At 45.4% G+C, this 15,747-nt stretch overlaps 1 protein-coding gene across 1 annotated transcript in view; it reads left to right on the top strand.

Moving 5' to 3' along the window:
- Positions 1-2,731: 2,731 nt before the first annotated feature.
- Positions 2,732-15,747, top strand: part of LOC115468531 (sacsin-like) — a 75,929-nt gene continuing 62,913 nt past the window's right edge. Inside the window, 1 exon segment of the mRNA XM_030200310.1 lies at positions 2,732-2,817. The gene's annotated coding sequence lies outside the window, so the exon portion shown is untranslated.

The following is a 15,747-nucleotide window of genomic DNA, read 5'->3' as shown; positions in this document are numbered from 1 at the left end:
TTTTTATAACGCTGAATTTGGCTTTCAAAGTAGTAGGAGACTGTTTTTATTTTATTTTGTTTTTTAGAATTGTTATATTTTGGATAATTGTATTTATATGGTCAATGCATCAGGCTTCCCACCTTCTTGTGTGAGTACTGATACGTATAAATAGTCTTATATTATCTTTATACCGGCATTTTGTTGTTTTGTACGCTTTGGGGAGTTTATTGAGCAAAATCAGCTGCTTGCCTATAACAGTTTAGTTTAATTAATTTTTTAAATATTAGACAATTATGTATTTTATTTTCTTTTTAAATGTTCTGCAGTTGGTCTGTGCATGAAATTCCTCTGCCCTCCATTTTTAGCCTGAGTCCTAGCATGCATAAATAGATCAGCATTTCTCTATTTTTTGGTATTTTGGAAAACATTTTGAGCATGTTTTCTTTCTGTGCTTATAATATCTATTTATTAAGCCATGGCGTTTTTCATCTTTGTTTCTCCTCTTTTCATGTTTATTTTTCTTGTATACATCTTGTGGCTGTCTTTTAAGTTTACTCTTTGCTTTTTAGAGCCCTCATTGATCCAGGTTGCATAATTGAATGGTGTGATAAAGATCCATGATGTGCCACATTTTTGAGCACCCTAATTTCCTCCTGAAGGTAATTATTTTATAGGTGTTTCTCTTTAACTTGCTTTTCTAGGGAGTATGGCATGACTGAGCTAGTATCATTTTTTTTTTTCATTTTTTCTTCCCTTTTTCTTTTTTCCTCCTTTCATCTTTCTATCTGTTCACAAATCCCTTTATCCATTAGGTATCCTATCTCAAAACATGTCACCAGCTGTTCTGTTCTGTGCATCATTTTAGTAAGTCCAATTTTCATTTGATCTGCAGGGCTGTGTGGAGGCTTTCATAGTTCAAATAAACAGTCAGGCCTAGGGCAACAGAGCAGCAGGACATGGCTTGATGTGCAGACAGTCACCTTCTCCTTTTCCTGCTCTGATTTCTGCGGGGAGGAGGGGACAAGGAAAGCTGCTGATTCCAGTACTTACACAGAATTTAGTGCAAATTCTGTGGTGGTCTGTTTTGCAGAATTTCCCTAGGAGTAATATGTATGTGATTTATTATGTTTGTGTATTTTGTTTTTTTAGATTTAACAAATGTGTTTCTGATCAGTGGTTTTTGTGACCTTTTACTTATTTATTTTTGTATTTATTTCTTTTATGCTTTTATCATTCTAGTTAATTATTTTCATTGGTTTAGCATTTGTTGATCTGATGCTTATTAATTTGCTCCTTTAGCTCTCTTAACTACTGATGCTTTGCTTTTGCCTCTTTGTATTGTGGCAAGTCAAAGAAATTTGTCAGGTTTGTCTGACAACACCTACCTCTGGTAAAACTACAGTATTTTGGATTTTGTATGCTGTAACTGATTAGCATAGTATTGTAGTAATGCTAGATTTGAACTGGTGAGCAAAGGAGGAAAAGAAGGTGATTGAAGGACAAGGGTGGGGGATTGCTTTCTTTTTTAAGACAAATTTATACCAGGGTTATGCTTCCAATTAACTTGGTATACTGCTACTACCAAATTGTAAGCAAATATTTTTGACAAGATAGTACAGGGAAACATAGGAAGAATTATTTTTAAACCACGATGAATGGTTAAATCCGCATTGGGTGCTGCATGTTTTTGCTTCTGGGCTTTAAACAAACCTGTAGTGTGTTGGAACATTTTTTTTTAATTAAATGCTTGGTATCTTCCCTTAAAAATTGCAGAAATGTTGCATTATTGGCCAGGCAGAATCAAAAATATCTGCTTTAACACTGCCTTCCTCACTGTCACTGAGGGGCCCTTTTACTAAGATGTGGTAAAAGGTGCCCTGCACTAGTGGCACTGGCTGTTTTTGCTTCGTTCCAGGGCTCCTTTTACTGCAGTGGGTGAAAATTGTAAAAAAATGAAATGGCCGTGCAGTAAGTTTGCACTTGCCGTGTGGCCATTTCGGAGGGAGCACTTATCGGCACCCATTGAGCTTGCGGTAAGGGCTCCCGCGCTAACCCGACGGTAACCGGGCAGCATGTGGCACTACCCGATTACCACTGGGTTAACCCCCTGTGGTAATATTTTTCCCTAATTACTGCTAGTGCTGGAAATGGTGCACACTGGGGGCAGAACTACTGCTGGCACCGTGTTGGGCTGGCGGTAGTTCTGGATTGGCATGTGACAGCACCAACCCTTTAGTAAAAAGGTCCCTGAGAAGAAGGTATGGTTAAAGAAGTAAAGTTTTCTAGTGGTAGGATCTCCAAACCCAAATAACTTGTTGAAAAGCAGGGGCAGCGGAACATCTTTTTAGTTGGAGAGGCCAGATAAACCTATCTCTAGTGCTGCCCCAAGTTCTCAAGTTGCTGATTTTGTGTTGGGCAAAATATCAATGGGGCCATGACTCCTGTGGTTCAGACCACTCAATTTCTTATGCTGAAAAATTGTGTGTGCATATTTCTGAGGTTCTGGCAATGCGTATTTGGGAGAAGTGCTAGATAAACCCAATAAACTGCGTGAGAGCTATGGTCTTGAAATAAAGAATATAATTGTGTACACTATAAATAATCTGAAATTACTGTGTTAGGAAAACAATGCTTCTAGTATCTCTTATCATTCATTTATTGATTTATTTAACAACTTTATAGCCCACTTATCCATCCTGTCAGTTTTAGATGTAGTTATGGCTAATAGTTTTGTCTATATATATTCTAGGTAGGTTTGGCCAAACAACTCCGCCACTTGTTGACTTTCTAAAAGACATTTTAAGAAGATATCCAGAAGGTGGACAAATTCTAAAGGTATGAAATGCATAAAGTTATCATTTCTTTTAGTTTGGGTTGTAATGTAAAGCATGTCTAAGCAGCATTGAGTTATTTACACCACCCCTTTAATGTCGTGTGACATTCACAAGTGAGATGTAAATAATGAACTATCTTCATTCCCTGCGATATCATTTATTTCTGAGTTTATATACTGCGTTTCCCATGCAGTTCACAGTATTAAAAACAGAACAATATTGGGAGGTCATGTGATGTGGTGAGTGGGGCCAGACGTGTTGCTGGTGAGCTGCTCAGAGAACCCCACCTTCTCCCTTCATTTTGTTAGCATTTGAAGCGCTGAACTTTGATTTTGCAAACTAAACTGTCTCCCACTACCTTTATGGACAAATATTTAACAAAAATGCTTGTTTACGTGTCAGCTACCACCGTGCTGAGGACAGGATTGAGGCTGGGTACGAGAGGAAAAATTGGCAGCCTCGCCAACAAACTCACAGAGCGCGTCAGACTTCATCCCGGAAATGATGCGGTCGTAAAGGCACTGGACATGCGCTTTGCTCAGCTTTTGGAGCAGATTGCGGGGATTGCACACTCTACCTTGGAGTTGGCCCACAGGACGAGAGAGTTGGAGTGCCGCGTGTTGGTGATTGAGTACCTGCTCCAGAATCACACAACGGAGCTAGAGTGCCTGGAGGAACTTACCCGATCTCAGCAGTTGAAAATCGAAGACCTGGAGAACTGGGCCCATTGTGACAATCTGAGGTTCGTGGGCCTCCCAGAATCAGTTGCGGACTCCTCTCACAGATGATGTTGGAAACGTGGCTCTTGGCCCATTTTCTGCAGGCGAGAGATGGAGGACCTATTCGATTGGAGTGGGCCCACCGCCTGGGTGCGGCATGCATGGAAGATCCAAGGCCGAGGGTTGTTTTGACAAAATTTCACTGCTACTTGCAGAAGCAATAAAGAAGGAATACAATTTGAAGGTCGACAGATCCGGATTTTCCAGGACTACTCGCCCGCCCTGTCAGGGCAGTGATGTGCTTTTGCTTCGGTGTGCTCAAAGTTGATGGAGAAGCAGATGCGCTTTAGACTTCAATACCTGGCGGTACTGAAGGTTCAGCACGGAAATTGCTGGCATTCCTTCTCCGTCCCAGGTCAAGCCTTGGAGTGGCTCTACACTTTACAGACCACTTGACTTTTTACAGATGATAGTAGTACTTTCTTTGGTAACATATCATAAGAAGATTCTCCTTTACTCACTGCCTGATGTCTGGAGAGTTCCTTAACAGTTTTGGGTCAGCCGCTGCGGTACCAGCAAATCTGCAGGAGTGGTGTTTCTGTTTAGTTACAACTTGAGGAAAGTTTTGTTAGTATCCGAAACAAGCAGATGGTTTGTTTTAAGATTATTTAAAGTCTGTGCAGAAGGGTTCAAGGAGTATTATTTCTCTGTTCAATATTGTAATAGGGAGAGGGGGGCCCTCTAGCATCAGGAGTGACTGTTTCCCCTTTCTTACTTGATGGGGTTGTGCATGTTTTGGGGGAACAAGCGGAAGTTATGGAGGTGAGCAGGGTGGAGGGGATGTTTTGAGGGGGAAGAGTGGGGGAGGGTAAGATACTGTATGAGCGTGAGCATGTGTGCAAAATCCAGAGGTTTTGTTCTAAAGGTGGGTGCCCCCGGGTTGTTGAACAAAGAAATGTGGAGGTCCCCGGGGGGGAGGCTGGGTTCCCTGGGGAGTTCCTCTGAGTTCTTGGTTCTTTGGAAGGATCTGCTTATTGAGGTCTTGGTCTAATACCATGAAAGCAAGAATCATATCCTGGAATGTTTCTGGGATATCTTCCCCAATCAAACGTTCTAAGATTCTGGCTCAACTTAAGCACCACAAAGCTGCAATTGCCTGTTTACAAGAGACTAATCTCTTAGACATGGAACACGCAAAGTTACGGCAACAGTGGGTTGGAGAATGCTTTTTCAGTTCCTCTGGGAATAAACAGAGTGGAGTGGTCATCTTGAAAAAAAAAAAGGTCTCCCCGTCAGACACGGCTGGTGACCAAGGATGGAGAGGGGCGTTATGTAGTGCTACACATTAACTTTCAGGGCTTTAAGTTCTATCTCTTTGCTGTGTATGGCCCTAATGTATATGACGCACATTTTTTTCATCACCTGACCTCTCTTGGGCTGTGATGTGCTGATGTGCAGACGCACCATGGGTCTAGGCAGGTGACTTTAACCAGGTTTGGGACCCGGCACTGGAGAGATCCTCCGGTCGGGCCTGTCCGGCAGTGATGGGTGCCAAAGGGCTGCCTCAATTTTGCAGGGTCTTGGACTTACTGGACCCATGGCATGTACTGCACCCTGCCACCAGAGACTACACTCACCTTTCCAAAGTACATCAGTCCTGGTCTAGATTAGATTATATCCTTGTCTCCCAGCCATGGTTTTTCCGGTTATGTGGTTGTCAGTCAGTTCCGTGGAAGTTTCAGTCCATACTCTGATTTGGTTAGATTTAGATCTTTTGCAGTCAGGAGGGTTTCCCCGAGCTTGGTGATTCCCTTCATTTTTGGCCCAGGATGCAACCTTTCAAGCCCATTTACTCACGCAATGGGACAGTTATAAGGAGACCAATACAGAACACTTAGAAACCCCCATTCTGTTTTGGGAAGCATCAAAGGCAGTGCCATGGGGAGAAGTGATAACCTTTTAGTCCGTGCACTTATATAGGCTGTCACAAGGAATTGTTCAGATGGAGAGGGCCTACTGAGATGCCAAATGGGCCTTTATCCATCACGCTACAGCAGGCAATCGGGACGCTGTGTCCGCACTCCTGGGACGCTGTGTCTGCACCCCTGCATCATTCAAAAAGGTGTACCTTACCGACCCAACATAAAGGCCTGAACTCTGCAACACAGCAAAACCAAAGATCTTATTGGACACTATCCTGCTTATTTTCGAAGGAGATGGCCAGCCATCTTCCGACACAAATCGGGAGATGACCGGCCATCTCCTAAACCCGGCCAAATCGGTATAATTGAAAGCCGATCTTGGCCGGCTCCAACTGCTTTCCGTCGCAGGGCCGGCCAAAGTTAAAGGGGGCATTTCGGTAGGGTAGGGAAGGCGGGACAGGAGCGTGGTTACGAGATGGCCGGCTTCGGCTGATAATGGAAATAAGAAGGCCGGCTCTGACGAGCACTTGGCTGGCTTCACTTGGTCCGTTTATTTTTAGGACCAAGCCTCCAAAAAGTGCCCCAACTCACCAGATGACCACTGGAGGGAATTGGGGATCACCTTCCCTTACTCCCCCAGTGGTCACCAACCCCCTCCCACCCAAAAAAAAAAATTAAATTCATTTTTTTGCCAGCCTCTATGCCAGCCTCAAATGTCATACCCAGCTCCATGACAGCAGTATGCAGGTCCCTGGAGCAGTTTTTAGTGGGTGCAGTGCACTTCAGGCAGGTGGACCCAGGCCCATCCCCCCCTACCTGTTACACTTGTGGTGGTAAATGGGAGCCCGCCAACCCCCCCCCCCCCAAAACCCACTGTGCCCACATGTAGGTGCCCCCCTTCATCCCTAAGGGCTATGGTATTGGTGTACAGTTGTGGGGAGTGGGTTTTGGGGGGCTCAGCACACAAGGTAAGGGAGGTATGCACTTAAGAGCAATTTTTGAAGTCCACTGTAGTGCCCCCTAGGGTGCCCGGTTGGTGTCCTGGCACGTGAGAGGGACCAGTGCACTACAAATGCTGGCTCCTCCCACGACCAAATGCCTTGGATTTGGCCGGGTTTGAGATGGCCGCCATTAGTTTCCATTGTCACTGAAAACCAATGGCGGCCATCTCTAAAGTCGGCCCAAATGTTGAGATTTGGCCGGCTCTGACTGTATTATCGAAACGAATGATGGCCGGCCATCTTGTTTCGATAATATGGTCGTGTCGCCGCTTTACGGGGCCGGCCATATAGATGGCCAGCCATATAGATGGTCAGCCCCGTTCGATTATGCCCCTCCACATAACCTTCCCTAACTTCAACCCTCATGTGCCTGAAACATACCTACCTTTTTCGACCACAACATAACCCTATATTTGTTCCTCTACCGGACTTGGCGAACGCCTTTACGGTACTATGTAAGCCACATTGAGCCTGCAGATAGGTGGGAAAATGTGGGATACAAATGTAACAAATAAACTCATATATGAGTTATCTAAAAAAACTCTTCTTTTCACGACACTTTCAAATCCATCGTTATGGTAATAAGACGGGCAAACTATTAGCTCGTGCTGCACACACATCTGGTCTCCATGACAGTTCATTCCTACCGTTCTGACGGCAGAGGGCACCCAAGTACACTGGCCGCCCGACATTGCACGAGTCTTTTGTGACTTCTTTGCTAAAATGTATGCACGGGACCAGAGAGATCTTGACTTATTGGTAGTGGACTATTTAGAAGATTCTGGTTTACCTCGACTGACCCCTCTACTGCACCAACAATTAGAGGCCCCTCTCCGAGCAGTCGAAGTGCAACGCGTTATTAAATCCTTGACAATGGGAACTGCATTGGGTCCCGATGGATTCTCCAATAAATACTATAAAATTTTGTCAGCTCAAGTGAGTGGTCCCTTGGTGTTGTACTTTGACTCAGTGGTAGAGCGGGGTTTTTTTCTCACTGGGTGAAAATGGGGCTTTGATCCCAAAACAGAGAGGGTCACGGGATAGATCAGATTCCTACCGGCCTATTTCCTTGTTAAAGGTTGACCTCAAAATCCTAACTCGAATCTTAGTGGATTGGCTAGTCCCACATGTTCCAGCGCTAGTGGGAGATCACCAGGTGAGCTTCATACGAGGGCACCAGTCGGTTTTAAATGTACACCGGGTTGTCCTGTCTATAGCCCAGTCATGACACCCGGGAACTGATGCTTTCACTAATCCTTCCACACTTATTTACTGAGTTATCTAGCCCTGGGGTCAGCATGATATTAAAATTCCCACACATAATGTTTTGTATTCCAGTCTTCTCCATGTGGCCCTCCAATTCCTGGAAGAAAATTCCTCTGGTCTATTTGAAACATAGATGTTTATCAAATTATACTCCTCTTCCCGCTGTAAGAGGGAAGAGGAGTATAATTTGACCCTCTTGGGTCTTTCACAACCTTCTGAAAGTCCAGTTGAAGATCCTTAACAAACTGACCCCCCTTTTTTTTTCTTTTCCTTGCAGTTAGAAACTAGGTAGATCATGGGATAATGATGATGGCTCAGCAAGTGCTCATATTTCTTTTAATGAATGGGTCTCTTGCAGGAAGACTTTATTTGCTTAAGCCCCAGCGTCTTCCATAAAAGTTGTCTTTTAAAAGGGGAGTTGAGTCCTTTTACATTGAAAGTGGAGGAGTGGCCTAGTGGTTAGGGTGGTGGACTTTGGTCCTGGGGAACTGAGGAACTGAGTTCGATTCCCGGCACAGGCAGCTCCTTGTGACTCTGGGCAAGTCACTTAACCCTCCATTGCCCCATGTAAGCCGCATTGAGCCTGCCATGAGTGGGAAAGCGCGGGGTACAAATGTAACAAAAAAAAAAAAAAGTAATTACCTTAACCATTATGACACACTACTACCCCCTCCCAACCTTACCCCTCACACAAGTGTTATGCAGCCAAAATATAACATTCTCCCATACGCCCTCCCCCTCCCCTAACAAACCTGTCTACTTCATCTCCCTCCGTGGTAGACCCTCCAGTAAGAGGTTGCAACTCCCCTACCCCATTAGTCACCCAGTCCTCAGGCCCTATCCCCAACATTATTCACCTCCCTGCATTACCCGTGTCCATCCTCAGATTACCCCCCCCCCCCTTCATACTAATCCATTAGGGGATAAATGTACTTCTCTCTCTCCAAACTCCCTTTCCTCTACCACCCTAGCAATCATGTAGATACAGTATAAACGGAAAGTATAAAAAGAAGGACTACCCGGTCACGTGATGCTTGGCTGAGGGGAAGGACGCCGCATCCCAAAGCTCTGCGGCCCCGATAATACCATCTAGCCCGTAGTGCCTTTAAAGATTAACTTACACGCCCGCGGAGACAATACCTACAATCGGAACACCCAAGCAGCGAGTGGTGGTCTTGAGAGCCAGCAAAACAGTTATTATGACCTCCAAATCTGGTCGGAAAGACGGAACCCGGGGTCGCGTGGGCGAAGGAAAGATGGCGGAGGCCGGACCCGCGGGAGAATCGGTGAGTTCTGTGTGGGCCGCCGAAATTGCAGCGGAAGTCTCCACGCTGTTGGAAGGGTCAGTAGACCGCAAGTTGCAAAGAATATCTGAGCAGATCGAGCAGCTGGACGGAAAGTTTGTGGGGCTGCACGCAGATATGGCGGGATTCCAACAAAGATTATCAGATATGGAGGACCACTATCAACAAAGTGAATCTCAACAAAAACAGCTGCAGAAACAGGTGGATGATCTTTCCGCTAAGGTCGAAGATTTAGAAAATAGATCAAGACGAAATAACCTCCGTCTAGTTGGTCTTCCGGAGTCTTTACGAGAAGTGGACCTTCGAGAGTTTCTAGAAACATGGCTTCCTACTGTATTGAACCTTGGGAGCATGGCAAATGGATTACAAATTGAAAGAGCGCACCGGCTGGGACGAGCATGACAGGAATCTGAGAGACCAAGGGTGGTCATCTGTAAAGTGCTAAACTATACGCATAAGCAGGAAATTTTAAGAGCATGGCGTTTGAAAGGAACTGTGCAATATGAATCTCACAGAATTTTGTGCTTTCAAGACTTTTCAGCCGCTGTTGCAGCCCAACGCCGTAAATATGCGGAGCCCTGCAAGAGACTATACGAATGGAAGGTCCGCTTCGCCTTAATGTTCCCAGCAAAGCTTTGCATCTATCACGATGGAAAGCAGCATGTCGCCGACTCCCCGGAGGCGGCTTTACAATTTATTAACCGGCTGAGGGAGAGCACCGAAGTGGAAAATGCACATGCCGCGGCTACTAGTCCGCGGGAGACCTGAAGGGGGTCAGCTACACAGAACAGTGCCATGCTGGGAGGTTGGCACGCGCCAGATGGTACTATGGACATCATGCAGGTTGTTATGTGGATTTGCAGTGGGTTTCACTTGTGAGCTGGGATTTGGAGGCACTGGCCATGGATGCGATGGCTGGAGGTGTATGGCTCAACTGTACTTAAGTGCATTATTGTTAAACTGTAAGGCTTTTTGAGGGCGGGTCTGTTCATTATATGTTACATGAGGGCGTTGGGGGGCAGGGGCGGAGCAGAGGCGTGACTGGTTCTCTAGCGAGAGCTACTTGTGGAGTAACGGGGGGGAAAGTTATGGAAGGAAGGGAGGAGGGGTGGGTAGGCTGGGGGGTAGGACAAGGGGAGGGCGATAGGAGGGAGGGAGGGAGGGCGGGGGTGGGAGCTTTCCGATTCTTTTTTGTTTTTTTATTTAATTTTATTTTCTATTTTACTTGGTTAGATGGATTGCTTGGATATATTATTTCAGGACAAGGGAGCTGCTGTGGGCAAGATGGGGTGCGCCCATGGGCTGGGGGGTGGGCCTCAAGCTTCAGACCACACTTATCTATGGGACTAGTCACTATAAAACAGGATGGGCTCCCTTAAATTAATCTCTTGGAATGTGGGGGAAATCTCATCACCCATAAAGCGCACAAAAGTAATGCAGGCACTGAGGAGACACAGGGCAGACGTTGCTTTCCTCCAAGAAACGCATCTGTCAACACCTGAGCATCATAAATTTCGGACAGGGTGGGTGGAGGTAGCAGAAGGATCGCCCGCAGTGGGGAAAAAGGGAGGAGTTCTCTTATTGATTCGTAAGGGTCTACAAATGAAAATTAAGGCAGTTAAGAGAAGTATCGAAGGTAGGTGTATTTTAGTGGAAGTGGAGAGGGGTAGGAACACCTATATTTTTTGCAACATATATGCGCCCAATGTTTATGACAAAAACTTCTATAAACATTTGCTTGAGTTGTTAGGGCCATACCAGGGGGAAAACATAATTCTTGGAGGAGATTTTAACATGGTTTATGACCCTCGGGTGGATAGAAGTAGCGCTTCCAATCTGAATGTACAACATTCCCAGAGAGGCTTGCCTTACCTCTGTGAAACATTAGATTTGCTTGATGTGTGGAGGATATTGCACCCAATGCAGAGGGATTATACCCACGTGTCTCGCGCGCATCTGTCGCAGTCCCGCATAGATTATTTTCTTATCTCACAGGGTCTTTTTACTGCTGTGCCGGACGCTGCGATAGATGCGTGCGAAATCTCAGATCATTTGATTATATGGATGCAACTGCAATCGCAGGGCGTGGGGGGAGGACGGGGTAGTTGGAGATTCCCATTTGATCTTTACAGAGATCCCCATTTTAAGGCTTACATAGGAGAAAAATGGCAGGACTTTGCAACTGCTAATAGCGGCCATCTGCACCAAGCAAGCCTGTACTGGGAAATGGCAAAAGCTGTTATGCGGGAGGAGATCATAGCGTATAGAGCAAGGAAAAGGAAGTTGAGGGACAAAGAAATCCTTCAACTGGAAAGAGAGGTCCGGAAGCAGAGGTTGCGATTTGGGAGAGAAGTTACGGAGGTAAACAAGAGAGCACTTTTAACTACACAGAGGGAGCTAAATGAATTATTGCATCAGAGGGCACAGAAATCACAATTGTACTATAAATTCCAACTCTTGCAGTACGGGAATAAAGCGGGAGCCTTAATGGGAGGGTTGATCAAAGGGACCAGAGGTCCGACGCAGATATTGCAAGTGCGTGATCGGGGGGGGGGGGGGGGGGGGGTCAAATTCTGCGTGAGCCAAAACATATAATAGAGCGTTTTCGTGGATATTTTCAGGATATCTATAAGGAGCCGGAGGATGTTATAGCGGATAGTGAAGTGTACTTGACCAATCAAGCATTACCACAGATCACGGCGGCACAGAGGAAAACCCTAAATAGCCCAATCGTGGAAGGGGAGCTTATGGTAGCAATGCAACAAAGCAGTCTGCACAAGGCGCCGGGACCCGATGGGTACAATATGGCATTTTATAAGGTGTTGCAGGAGCAAGTCACATCCCCGCTACTTAATCTATTTAATGCAATGGCTGCCTCGGGAGAAATGCCAGCTGCGTTAAATGTGGCGAAAGTGGTAGTGTTGTTAAAACTGGGGAAAGATGAGTTGGAAGTTGGGTCATATAGACCCATATCCTTATTAAATTGTGACATCAAGTTATACTCTAAGATTCTAGCGAACCGTTTGGCCAGGGTACTCCCCAACTTAATAGCAGATCCACAGGTGGGCTTTGTAAAAGGTAGAACGGCCACTAAAAACATCAGGGCACTACTGGCTTCCTTAGAGACTGTAGAAATGCAAGGTTCCCCTTCTCTGTTAGTCAGTTTTGACGCAGAGAAGGCATTCGACAGGGTGGTATGGAGCTTCATGTTTGAAGTGCTTAAGCGGATGGGGATAGAGGGATTGTTTTGGAATGCGGTAAAAGCCTTGTATTCAAATCCACAAGCTCTCATGTGGATAAATGGGGAGCAGTCGACATTGTTCTCAATCAGACGCGGTACACGTCAGGGGTGTCCTTTATCTCCGTTGTTATTTGTCCTGTCCTTAGACCCCTTGATCATAGAAATAAGCACGCACCCGGAAGTGGAGGGAGTGACCTGGGGAAGTTCCTCGTTTAAAGTCTCCGCTTTTGCGGATGACATTTTGGTACACCTCACTCAGCCAAAGAAATCTCTGGGAGCATTGCTGGAACTCTTTCAAGAGTATGGAGACTTTGCGGGCTTCAAAATAAATTACTCAAAATCCCAGGCCTTGACAGGTAGTATGGCAGTGCAAAACTTATGGGGCCCTGCATTTCCTCTGAAGTGGGCATCTGAGTCCATTAGGTATCTAGGCGTCTGGATCCCCATGTGTACTTCCGCTCTCTATCACTCCAATGTGACTAGCATGATAGAGGTATTGAGAGGAAGATTGGCGAAATGGAGGATTTTGCCACTCTCCATGCATGGGAGGATACACCTGTACCGGATGATAGAGTTCCCAAGGTGGCTTTACTTGTTGAGGGTCCTCCCCTTAAGGCTTAAGAGCAAAGATTTAAGCACAATATATAAGCATCTCCGTAAATTTCTTTGGAGAGACTCAAAGCCGAAGCTCCCATTGAAATTTTTGATGGGGCCCTGGAGGGAAGGGGGGATGGGCCTACCAGATCTGCGTCGTTATAATCAAGCTTGTTTGCTAAGGCATTTAGGGGATTGGTTTTTAGGTAGGCATGATTTCACACCCCGAAAGCTAGAGCAAGACTATTTCAAACCGTTTCACCTGTATTATCTATTGCACTGTTCCAGGGAATCCATACCGCCTCACGTGGGGAGGAGTGTCGTATTGAGCTCTTTGCGTGAGGCCTGGAGAGATTTGACGAAGAGTTGGGGTCTGGTGGCGGACACTTCAGATTTGTTGCCTCTTCAGGGTAACCCGAGTTTCACGCCCGGTATGGATAGTCTGGTGTTTAGTAGGTGGGCAGCTCTGGGGATCACTAGGTTAGAGCATGTATTAGGAGCGAGGGGTCAATTACTAGAAGTAGGTGCATTAGGGGTGGGTATAGAACAGGGTGCCCTATTTGCCCATTTTCAATTAGCTCATTATATACGAACCTTGGACTCAGGGAAGTTGCAAGGTAGGCATGGGTGCCGCCTTAGGGAGTTCTTTAGGGCAGTACCGGGGGAGCGTCTTTCGGTTTCGCAGAAGGTTCTAGGGGAACACAGTGGCAGGAAGGATACAGTACGCATACTGCAGCGTTGGGCTCTTGACCTCCAGAGACTTAATTTGACCTTGGATTTTCAGAAATTGACAGCCAGGATACCCTCCCTATCAGGTAATGCCACATTGCGGGAATGCCAATATCGAATCTTATATAGGGCATACATGACGAAGCTTCAGGTGTTTCGTTTTGGAGGAGTCCCAGATCCACTGTGCTCCAAATGTGGGCTACAAGAGAGCACATGGTTTCACTCCTTCTGGGAATGTCCAAAAATAAAAGCATTCTGGGGGCAAATTATAACTTATTTGGAGTCAGTGGTGCATGGTAGGGTCTATCCCTCTCCACAGGGGTTTCTACTGGATAGGTATGAAGTTTTTGCGCAACATTCTAGAGGGGTCCGACAGTTTTTTCGCAAAGCGGGTATTATAGGGAAGAAGCTTATCCTGTCTGGGTGGACGCAGACGGAGCCACCAGACTTTTGGCATTGGAGGAATCGCCTGCATGAGTTGCTCTTACAGGAGCGCAGGGTGTTGGGATCCTCCCCGAGGAGACGGAAAGCATTCTTGGGGATATGGGAACTTTACATACAATCACTATCACCTAAAGCACGCAGCTTCATTTTGAATCGTCTTTGAGTTTTTGGGTTTTTTTTTCTCTTTCTTCTCTTCTTCGGGGGGGGGGGGGGGAGGGAGGGCAATGGGGGTGCATCACTTCTACAGCGCAGTTCTCATCAGCCAGCTGTAAGGCGGGCAGGTATATCTTGATGGAAAGTAATCATTTGAGGATAGGGGACAGCCTCTAAGGCTTTTAGGAAGGTTTGTGTTCTTCAGTAATTCCGCCCATAACCGGCGTTGTTACTGATTGAGGGAGGTAGGAGGGAGGGAGAGAGGGAGGAAGGGATGGGGGAGGGGGGAATTTAAAGTCCGATTGGCAAGCGGTAGGCCTGACTGCAGAATGTTCGGGCTATGATTTGCTTGCTATAAATGCTGACTGTCTACTTCATTAATAGTTGAAAATATCATTAGAATGAATATTGTATTGGAGGGAGGGAGTGGGGGGGGGGGGGTTGAAACAAAGGGGGGGAAAAATTGGATGATAATAGGCATTACTGTGGACATCACAATTGTACGGTTCTTTATAATTATTTGCATAGCCATTCCAAAGGCTGCATATTTTGCTGTGTCATCACTAAAACGTTAAACCATAAAAATAATATAACTGCCAGTATATATAATGGTATGAGTTCCTTTGATGACATTATGTATCTGTGTTCCTTTTTGAGAATTGTATCTGCTCATTTATGTTATCAAGTTTCAATAAAAAAAGATTTAAACATAAAACTGACATTTTTTCATCCTCAAAAAAAAAAAAAAAAGGAGGACTACCCATACTTTAGTTTACTGTGCTTATATTCTGCAGTCATCTTTACAGTTCTATGTGGATCACCAATCTTAAAAGCTAGGACATTCCTAGGACATAACACCAAAATACTAATTACAGAGTTACAATCAAAATAAACTAAAATAAGCACTCATTCTTTTTGCTCCTCCCCAATTTTCCTTTACAGCCACCATCCCACCAGTCGAGTCTGAGACTTGGTGCTCTATGCTGGGCTCTCAAGATGTCTTCAGTTGCCATCCACCTGTGGGTGACCCATTACCATTTTGCCACCTTCTTCTATGTAGGCAGTGAAGGCTCTCTCTTCACATCAGCCTTCAGCAAACCCACCATTTTCAGCACTTTCATTGCATTCTCCCTATTGTGGACTCAGGAATTTCCCTGCCATAGTGAAAGATAATCCAAAGAGAAAAGTCCAGTGATACTTATGCTTTTCTTGCAACTTTTCTACATTTCTCATAGCATGCCATTTCTTTAATGTTGTCTGTGCCAAAATGGAAAAAGAATCTGTGCTGTGTAGGTTTCCCACTTAGTTATCTAAAATTCTGGCCTTAGCTGCAATTCTCTCTTTGTTACTGTACTCATGAAAACAAGTGGGACTCTCACGAGGCCTATTTTCAAAACTTTGTCCAAAGGCTCTCTGGGCATGCTCAAGTTTGATATTCTGGCTGTTAATGTTCTCTCCCACCTCGTGCAGGATTGCCGCTGAAATTCTCTGTACTATATCGATACAATTTATAAATTCTGCAGATTCAGGTACCCCTCTAAATTGAAGATTTTGCCTG

This window comes from Microcaecilia unicolor, chromosome 4, assembly GCF_901765095.1.
Source record: "Microcaecilia unicolor chromosome 4, aMicUni1.1, whole genome shotgun sequence".
Lineage (NCBI taxonomy): Eukaryota > Metazoa > Chordata > Amphibia > Gymnophiona > Siphonopidae > Microcaecilia > Microcaecilia unicolor.
This window is presented reverse-complemented; position numbering and strand designations above follow the sequence as displayed.